Source organism: Dipodomys spectabilis, unplaced genomic scaffold (genome assembly GCF_019054845.1).
Source record: "Dipodomys spectabilis isolate Male_0828 unplaced genomic scaffold, ASM1905484v1 ptg000239l, whole genome shotgun sequence".
NCBI lineage: Eukaryota > Metazoa > Chordata > Mammalia > Rodentia > Heteromyidae > Dipodomys > Dipodomys spectabilis.
Genome location: NW_024870916.1, coordinates 4665266 through 4675062, shown reverse-complemented (window position 1 = coordinate 4675062; position 9797 = coordinate 4665266). Strand labels below are relative to the sequence as shown.

Genomic DNA, 9797 nt, shown 5'->3' with positions numbered 1-9797 from the left:
ATATATATACATACTTTTTTTTTTTGGTCAGTCTTGGGACTTGAACTCTGGGCTTGGGTGCTGTCCCTGTGCTCTTCAGCTCAAGGCAAGAGCTCTACCACTTGAGACATAGCTCCACTTCCAGTTTTCTGGTGGTTTATTGGAGATAAGAATCTTATGGAATTTCCTGCCTGGGCTGGCATTGAACTGTGACCCTCAGATCTCAGCCTCCTGAGTAGCTAGGATTATAGGCATGAGCCACGGGCTCCCGGCTATATTTACATCTGAGAATTGTTAGTGGAACAAAGGGTACAGAAACTATTATTCTTATTGAGAAATGACTTCACACTGGCAGGTATAATTATAAGAAAAACGATAAATATTCACAGTGGCACAAAAATCCCTTAGTTGCCTAGCAAGACAGCATGTTTTTCCAGACACTGCATGTGGTGTGAGCGGTTTGCAGCCCAAGCGACTGTAGAAGATATTGGACCCTAAACAAAACTGACAATTGCATGAACCCAGTCCTCTATGACAGATTTAGCCAGGCCTATCTTGCAGATTCTTGTTAGGGACATGATGAAAAATTTATAGTTTAGTTGTGGTTACAGAACTCTTTTACACATGTCACTCAGCCATTAACTATATTTAACATATTTCCTTTTACTCTAACTTATATTTTCATGGCTAAGGAAACTGCTTTTTGTTTGCAAAAACTTGGCTCTTCACAACATAGACATGGGTTTTTCATCCTTTTGAAATTACTGTCTGCATAGTGTTCTATGAAATGAGCTTCTCTTTGCAATATCATCAGAATAAACTTACTCTGATTCAAACTTGGACAACAGCTACCTTGTTCTCTCTCCTAGAAAACCATCTGTATAGACTTCTTTATGTGTAAACAGACCCTCATTTACTTGCAAAAGTCTGTCAGTGAGTCAAACCTAAATCACCCAAGTGAGGTGAATTCCTCTCTCATGCTTCCTTTACATTAAAAATGGTAAGAACTGTTCAGCAATGCACATACTTTTTAATGTGAAGTGTGACTCCTATTTTCCACAATGTGAATCAAGCAGAGGAATCAGTTTAAGATGTGAAAGAGACTTACAAAGAGTCTTGGACCTTGAAATTTTCCCGGGGTATGAATTTTTGGAGAAATATCCCTTTTCAAAGACAAAGGACTCAGTTTTTTTTATATTGTGCTGGTACTGGGATTTGAACTTATGGCCTTGAGCTCTATCTGGGCTTTAATTCTCAATGTTTGCTCTATACCACCTGAGCCACACCTTCACTTCTTCCTTTTACCACAAGTGGAGAAAAGAATGTCTTAGGTTTATCTACTTAAAATAGCTTGGAATTGCAATTGTCAAATTTGAACCTACTGTGTATCTAGGTGTAAGCCACTGGTGCTGTGCTAGAACTCACTTCTTAAGAATAAATAATCACAAAAAGAGGAGAAATAAATATTTGTTCAATTATTTATGTGTGGTCTGATAAACCAAATCACTTGCTACTGGAAAAGAAAAGGAGAGAAGATAGAGATTAATATGGAGGAAAGAGAGACAAAGAAAGAAGGAATGGAAGGGTAAATGAGTGGAGGGGAGTAAGGGGAGGATATGAGAAGAGAGGGCAGCTGAGTAGAATTGTCTACTGCTCACTAAGGTATTGTTGGACAATCAGTACCTTTGCATTTATGTAGCCAAAGCTTTATATTTTTGGTAGTAAGCTAAGATATAAGATACCAATTTACAGGTAGTAACCTGTTAGTGTGCTTCCTCCTGCACCAAGGAAGCCACAGTTCAGTTACTGTTACAGAGAAGGCAAGAGTAAGCAGTTTAAGTTATACTGAGAAACAATAATTGACATGCCAGGAATGCTCCCTTGTATGGTGAAGTCAAGCATCACTCTTGTTCCCTGCTCCAGTCTTCCTCTCAACAATAATAGCAGAAACAGAAGAGGAAGGAGATATCTGAATAATGATCATTTCTCTGTTTACCCTCATCCCTTGGCCTCTCAAACAATAAAGACAAAGGAGACTTAACCTGAACTAGTGGGGAAAATGGGGGGAAAAGTGCAGTCTAACATATTGTGAAACTTTTAAAATAATTGGGGAAGCATTTCAAATACTGAAATAAAACTTTTTAAATTATTAATAAAAAGTTACTAGAAATTTATTGAAAATTTAGGGCTCACTACATAGTGGAATCTGCATAATTAAAACTGACTTATGCTCCTATCATCAGAAATTGAAGATCGTCCTTAAACATAGACTGCTGAAGTGATAAGCATGGAAATTCATGATGGATAGCATAATGCTAAGAGCATGGAAATTATTTCCTTTCCATCTTCAGTGTGTAGAGAAGAAAAAAACTCTATAGGATGGCTCTGAAGGTGCAATTCTAAATTTAGGACAGAAGGTGAATAGTAAAAGAGACCTATCTCAGCCATTCAGAGATTAGAAATGTGGAGAAATATACTCATTTATGTGGTCAAACATGGAAGAGAGGATGTGGCAAGCCCATAGCCAAGTGCCAAAGGTAGAGATATTTAACAAAATACCATGAAGTTGAAACAAGTCTTAAAAGGGGATCTTGGCTTAAAGGGAGTAGGGCAGAAAGCTGGAGAGTGAAATGGCGGACTAATACAGTCATAACACTCAATGTACATATGTGAGACTATAAGTAGGAAATTTGAAGGGATAGGTGGGTTTGGGGTAAGGGAAGGAAGAAAAATGGAAAATTTGACAATGATCCAGATGCACTGAACATTGAAATGCACATACACTCTATTCAACACTGACATGAGGAAGTGAAACCCCTTTGCACAACTTGCTACAGATAAAATTTTTTTAAGTTTTAATATTAAGAGACCAGAAGCATAAACCTTTAGAGGTAAATAAGAGGATAGTATTGACATATTGTTGAGGCTTGTATTCCTTTCAATATACAAAATTTAATAAGTATCAAGTCTGCTGCAAATTGCTTAAACCGTAGAGAATCAAATTCCAATATTCCTTCACTTCCAATAAAAATAAATCTTATAGACCTTTAGGTTTCTCAGTTGTCTCTAAATATCTTAATGTAATGCATTGGAACTAATTTCATTCTATATTTAAGTTTAAATTTTAAATACTAAATGCTTTTAAAATCTTCTCACTTGTGCACAGGTATGGATAGATAACTGATGTGGGCAGAATCAGAATTATTCAGAAGGTTACAAATGGATGCTTACCTAGTTTTCTCTCTGCTGGGTCATAGAAGACAGACTGTCCTAATTGGAAAAAGTTAGCCTTCCCAGATTTTCTACATATAAACACTCCATCAACATTTTGTTATTAGAGGATTATTCAAGATTAGCTATATGTTGATTGATAATGACAGAGCATGACAGAAAGGAGAGGGAAAACCATCTACACTTGAGTGAGGTTCTGACTTGTGCTTCACAAAGTGTTATGAAAGCTCTCCATGAGAAATCTAGCAGCTGAATTTCTAAAAAGTCCTTGGATTGTTACACTTTCTGATAATGTCTCAATTCAAGTACTTCTCCTTAGAGTTCCATACTATTCAATGATGCTGTATTAGCTCCTTGTTACAATTTGCAGACCGGTCTTGGTGATGAAATTTGTGCTTTTCAAAATTGCTCTCCCAATTCCATCCACCAACTGCAGACAAAATTTATCTGAAAAAAATTGTATCTGTTGATAGTGCATATAATTTTATGTTTCATTACAAAGATAGAATGTAGTAAAAATTTTCATAGCAATTACTCTGCACTAGCTTGTGGGCAGATTCTAAAGTAAATAATATACTGTGTTCATGTAGAGAATTTGAGTATCCAAAGTTTTCATAGCCTCTGGTCCTAAAACCAATACCTTACTGATATTGAGTGACAAATACAAATTCCTATAGGTACAGAAGTATTCCTTGTATCTTTTTAACATATATTTTTATTGTAAATATACTGTACATAGGGGTTACAGTTACCTAAGTAAGGTAATGAGTACATTTCTTCTTGAGCATTGTTACCCCATCATTTGTTTTTCCTCTACCATAGTTTTCCTTCACACATCCCCAACTTCCCCATTCACCCCCACTCTGATAGACTGTGTTGTACATCTCATTGTTAAAATGTGTCAACCTGTATCCTTTCCTTGCATCTTAAATGAAGAAGTGATGGCTTGATTTTTGCTGATTCTACTTGTGTTGACACACCTAAAATCACTTGCCAAGGCCAAGAGCACATAAATGAAACGCCAGCATTTTTTTTCACTTGGTATAATTGTGTTCTACACATTTGTTGACAGTTTACAAATTATTCTCAAACTTGAAAACATTAAAAATATTTTCTTAAACAACTGGTTTTTCCCCATCTCCTCCACAAGTTATATTGACATCAAATATAGTGAAAGCAGGGGTTATACTGTGGGGGAGGGACATACAAAGCAACAAAGAGGGGGGGAGGGGGGAGGCTGGGAAGGGATGTGAAGGGTAAACCAAAGGAGGAGGCTGCAATGCTTGGTAAGAAATGGACGCATTATCCTGCCCATGTAATTGTAACCCCTCTGTACAGTATGTTAACAAATAAAATTAAATTAAATTTAAAAAAATATTTTCTTTTTTTCCTTATTTTCTTAGCCAGGAAATCAGCAAGACCTCAGTCAGCATTTCTCACATAAGACTTTTCACATGGGTTGGTTAAATGTATATGTAGAATCCAGTCTTCTGAGGATTCCCTCATCTGCTTAGGAATTGATGCTGGCTGTTGGAAAAGAGTTCAAGTAAGGATGCCATTTAAAGCTTTATAACTTTATTCTTTACAGGGTATTCTCCTGCTGCTTTGGTTGTTGAGAGTGTCTACAAGAACAAGCATTCTGTGGGGAGCAAGGAAACACCGTATGACCTTTACTTACTGAGATTTCTGAGTGATTTGCTATCACTTGTACCACATTTTGCAAATCGAATCTGTCAAAAACTACCAATTTTAAGAGATAAGAGGAGTGGTAAAAGAATTCTGAGGGACAAATACATCTTCAACATATTTGGTTCCAAGCATTCCACTCAAGGCATATTCAACAACTAGTGAAACTTGTGTTGTCTGTAACTATGTGTCTTTCTCCATGTGTGCATGTATACATGTGTATATGTATACGTGTACTTGTGTGTAGAGTAACATACATTTGTACATATATAAGGGCATAAAAACATATATATGCATATATAAATAAATATGCAGATATAAATATGTGTATATCTATATATCTATATCAGTTGTTCAGTGACTTAACCTATACTTCCAGCACATTGTCATTCTCACAAAGTGTACATGATAAATTGCTCCTAAGATCTGTGCTCTATGATGGGCATCCTTTGTACTCACTTCTCACATTCCTTTGTTTTTCATCCCTGTGAGCAACTTCGGTCTACTTTCCATAGGATAGCTTTGTTTTCATTATATGTAGTTACTAACTGATAATAAAAGAAAAAGGTTGTTTGTAAAAGAAAAAGAACTTCTTTTTGGGTCCAGTTGTGGGGCCTGAACTCTGGGCCTGGGCGCTGTCCCTCAGATCTTCAGCTCAAGGCTAGCACTCTACCACTTGAGCCCCAGCGCCACTTCCGGCTTTTTTCTTTTTGCTTATGTGGTGGTGAGGAATCGAACCCAGGGCCTCAAGCATGCAAGGCAAGCGCTCTACCACTGAGCCACTATCCCCGCCCCAAGAAAAAGAACTTTTAGGTCACAGGTCACAGTATCTTATCCATCCCAACAATTTTTATGAGATAAAATTTATAATAGTAATAAAATGAAAAGGAATTCCTAGATTTGCTGTTTTGCCATTTTGAATGGCAAAGAATAATATCATGTAACTGTTATAACTCTTAAAGAATGCAAGGGTAACTGATGGTCGCTATCATGTTCCCACAAAACCAGTGGATACTGAAGGAATAGTAGACCAGCCGAAATCCTAAGTACCAGACATGGAGCATGAAAGAGAAAGAGAGGAAATGGGAGAGATTGAAAGAGAGAGAAATATCATAATACTGGAAGTGCATAACAGATAAACAAGAGCTGTATGAGAATATTCATACTGCTATCTTTAAACTCTACATGTACACTTGAAGGCATTTGATGTATGATAACCCATCAACATGAAATATAAAGTTATTTTGATAAAAATAAAAATAACTCAGAAGAAATTATAAATGCAAAAACAATTTTCACAGAAGCAAACTCTCACAGATATTTCATGACTTTGAAAAGGATAAAGTGGCTGAAGTTAGTATAAATTTAGAAGTTCAATTCACAAAAATATAAAAATATATTTATATATTTCCTTATATAACCCAAAGCAGAAAGCAAATGTTATTTAGATGGTTTTTTTTAAAACACAGTCTCTCAGGTGCTGGGAAGGTGGCTCAGTGGTAGAGTGCTTGCCTTGCATGCATAAGGCCCAGGGTTTGATTCCTCAGCACCCATAAGCAAAAAATATGGAAGTGGTGCAATGGTTCAAGTGGAAGCGCTAGCCTTGAGCTGAGTGACAGCACCCAGGCCCCAGAGTTCATGCCCCATCACCAACAAAATCAAAATACAAAACAAAACAAAACACAGTCTGTCACGTTTTGTGGCCTCAACTCTGTAATACCACTGCTTCAGCCTAGGGCTAAGATATTAGGTGTGAACATTTATCAACACTCCTGATTCAGACTCTATTTTTTAATACATATTTTGTTCTTAATTTTCCTCTTTGTAAATTAACATGCACCTATAAAAATTGGTTTGGCCATCCAAGTAACCTTCTCAAAGCACCTCCTAATGATGACTTACAAAAGGTTGTACAAGGGCTGGGAAGGTGGCTCAGTGGTATAACGTTTGCCTTGAATGCCTGAGGCCCTGGGTTCGATTCCTCAGCACCACATAAGCAAAAAGAAAAAAGCCGGAAGTGGCTCTGGGGCTCAAGTGGCAGAGCACTAGCCTTGAGCTGAAAAGTTGAGGGACAGGGCCCAGGTCCAGAGTTCAGGCCCCATGACTGGATGCCCCCCCCAAAAAAAGTTGTACTATATGTCAACAAGTAAAGCGATGCTACAAATAAAGAAAACCAATAATTAAATATTAATTAATAAAATAAAAAACATCAGTGTTTTAACTATTTGAAATATGCTACATATTAGGTTTTACTATTTTCTCATATTCTTGTACATTTAACACTGACTAAGGTTGTGATGTTCAACAAGAGTTTTATAGAATATGAGCAGTCTTTAAAGTTACCCACTAAGATTACTATTTATGGCACATTTCATTATTTGTTTGTGGCTTATATCATCATTTTTCCTCATTAACATATAAACTAAGGAAGCCCTAAAGTTTTAACAGAAACTGTGTAGTAAACAAAGTGTGAACTCTTTATTCTGCTTCTTTACACAAAACTTTGTGACTTCTCATTAATAAAATTTCTCTAAATTCTGAAATGTACATACTTAGTAGGATATGTCTGCTATTATAACAGCTTAAATACTTTATAGAAAAGTTTTATACTTGCCAAACAGTCCTAATTTTGGCATATATAAACAAATTCCCAAAATTAAATATATTTAGAACATTAAAACTTTTAACAAACCTTAACACTTGCTGCAGTGTTCATTATGACAGGTGCCTTGTACAGAATAGTTGAATTCCTCCTCCTATACGTTTCTTGAATAACAAACATCTGGAATTATTTTGTTTTTGACATGTCAATCTTGACTTTATTCTTAAATGTGTGCTTATGTAAGAAATGTATGGTTCTACAACTGCCCATGAAATAAATTGGCTAAAGACTTAAAGAGAAACTTCTCTGAAGAAGAAAGAAGGATGGCCAATAGACACATGAAGAAATGCTCAACCTCTCTAGCCATAAAAGAAATGAAAATCAAAACAACATTAAGGTACCACTTCACCCCAGTTAGAATGGCAAAAATCAAGAACTCTAATATCTAATAACAACAGATGCTGGAGGGGATGTGGATAGAAGGGAACCTTACTTCATTGTTGGTGGGAGTGTAAACTTGTTCAACCACTTTGGAAAGCAGTATGGAGGTTCCACAAAAGACTTCACATAGAGCTCCCCTATGACCCAGCAATCCCACTTTTGGGCATTTACCCAAATGTTTACAAACAAGACCACATTAAAGCTACCAGCACAACAATGTTTATTGCAGCATTATTTACCATAGCTAAGATATGGAACCAACCCAGATGCCCCTCAGTAGATGAATGGATCAAGAAAATGTGGTATATATACACAATGGAATTCTATGCCTCCATCAGAAAGAATGGCATTGCCCCATTTGTTAGGAAATGGAAAGGCTTGGAAAAATTTATATTAAGTGAAGTAAGCCAAGCCCAAAGAAACATAGGTCCCATGGTTTCCCTTATTTGCAATATCTAGTATATGTATGAGTCAAGCAAAAAAGGTCAGATAATGTGATGTTAGGAAAATGAACCCTTAGATATGTATTTAAATGTTTTTTTTTCTTTCATGCATTTGTTTCTTATGCATTTATAAGATTATTTCTTTGTTGCTTTGTATGTCCCTCCCCCACAGTATAACCCCTGCTTTCACTATATTTGATGTCGGTATAATTTGTGGAGGAGATGGGGAAAAACAAGTCATTTAAGGATACAGGTGGACCCGTTGCAACAATGAGAAGTGCAAGTTGTCATGTCGAAAATGAACTTTACAACTTTGGTGCGGGGGGGGCGGGGGGGAGGAGAGGATTGGGTGGGGGAGGCGGGGGGAGGAGGCTGGGAAGAGATGTGAAGAGTAAACAAAGGAGGAGGCTGCAATGCTTGATAAGAAATGTACTCATTATCTTGCCCATGTAATTGTAACCCCTCTGTACAGTATGTTCACAAAAAATAAAAATAAAAAAAGAAATATATGGTTGTAAAATTTTACGACAATTCTTTTGAACTTCCTTTTTTTGAATTGTGTAGTGTAAAAAATCAATTGCACTTTAGATATAAAAAATATTCTGTGCTCAATTCAGCATCACATACACTCACATTGGAACGATACAGAGATTAGCATGGAACCTGCACAAGGATGACATGCAAATTCGTGGAGCGTTCCATATTTTTACAACAGATGCTAGAGGGGATGTGGCCACAAGGGAACCATACAGCATTGTTGGTGGGAATGTAAACGTGTTCAACCACTTTGGAAAGCATTATGGAGGTTCTTCAAAAGATTCCACATAAAGCTTCCCTTTGACCCAGCAATCCCACTTTTGGGGATTTACCTAAATGACCACAAACAAGACCATACTAAAACTACTATCACAACTATGTTTATTGCAGCATTATTTATGATAGCTAAGATATGGAACCAACTCAGATGTCCCTTCTAGATGAATGGATCAAGAAATTGTGGTATATATACACAATGGAATTCTATGCCTCCATCAGAAAGAATGACTGCCCCATTTGTTAGGAAATGGAAAGACTTGTAAAAAATTATATTAAGTGAAGTAAGCCAGGCCCAGAGAAAATTGCCAGTGGGTTTACAAAGTTGTGTTTAATACCACTTCTATGCTGGCTTAATGCTTTGTAAACAGAAGTCATTAGAGAAATGCAATTCAAAATTACTATGATACTACTTCATAACTATTATAACCCTCATCAAAAAAATCAAAAGAACCAGGTGTGGTGGTAAAGGCTTGTAATTCGAAGCATTTAGGAGGTTGGAGTAAAAGGATTTGGGTCTGAGGTCATCTTGGGTCCTGCACACAGTAAAAACCTGCCCTTTTAAAAAAAACTCAAAAGGTAATAATGTTGGCTGGTGAGAG

General features: G+C 36.6%; 1 non-coding gene across 1 annotated transcript; it reads left to right on the top strand.

Annotated features, from left to right (window-relative positions):
• Positions 1-8986: 8986 nt before the first annotated feature.
• On the top strand, positions 8987-9090 carry LOC122124543. The gene has a single exon (XR_006150592.1). It is a non-coding gene; the product is annotated as a U6 spliceosomal RNA (small nuclear RNA).
• The last annotated feature ends 707 nt before the right edge of the window (positions 9091-9797 follow it).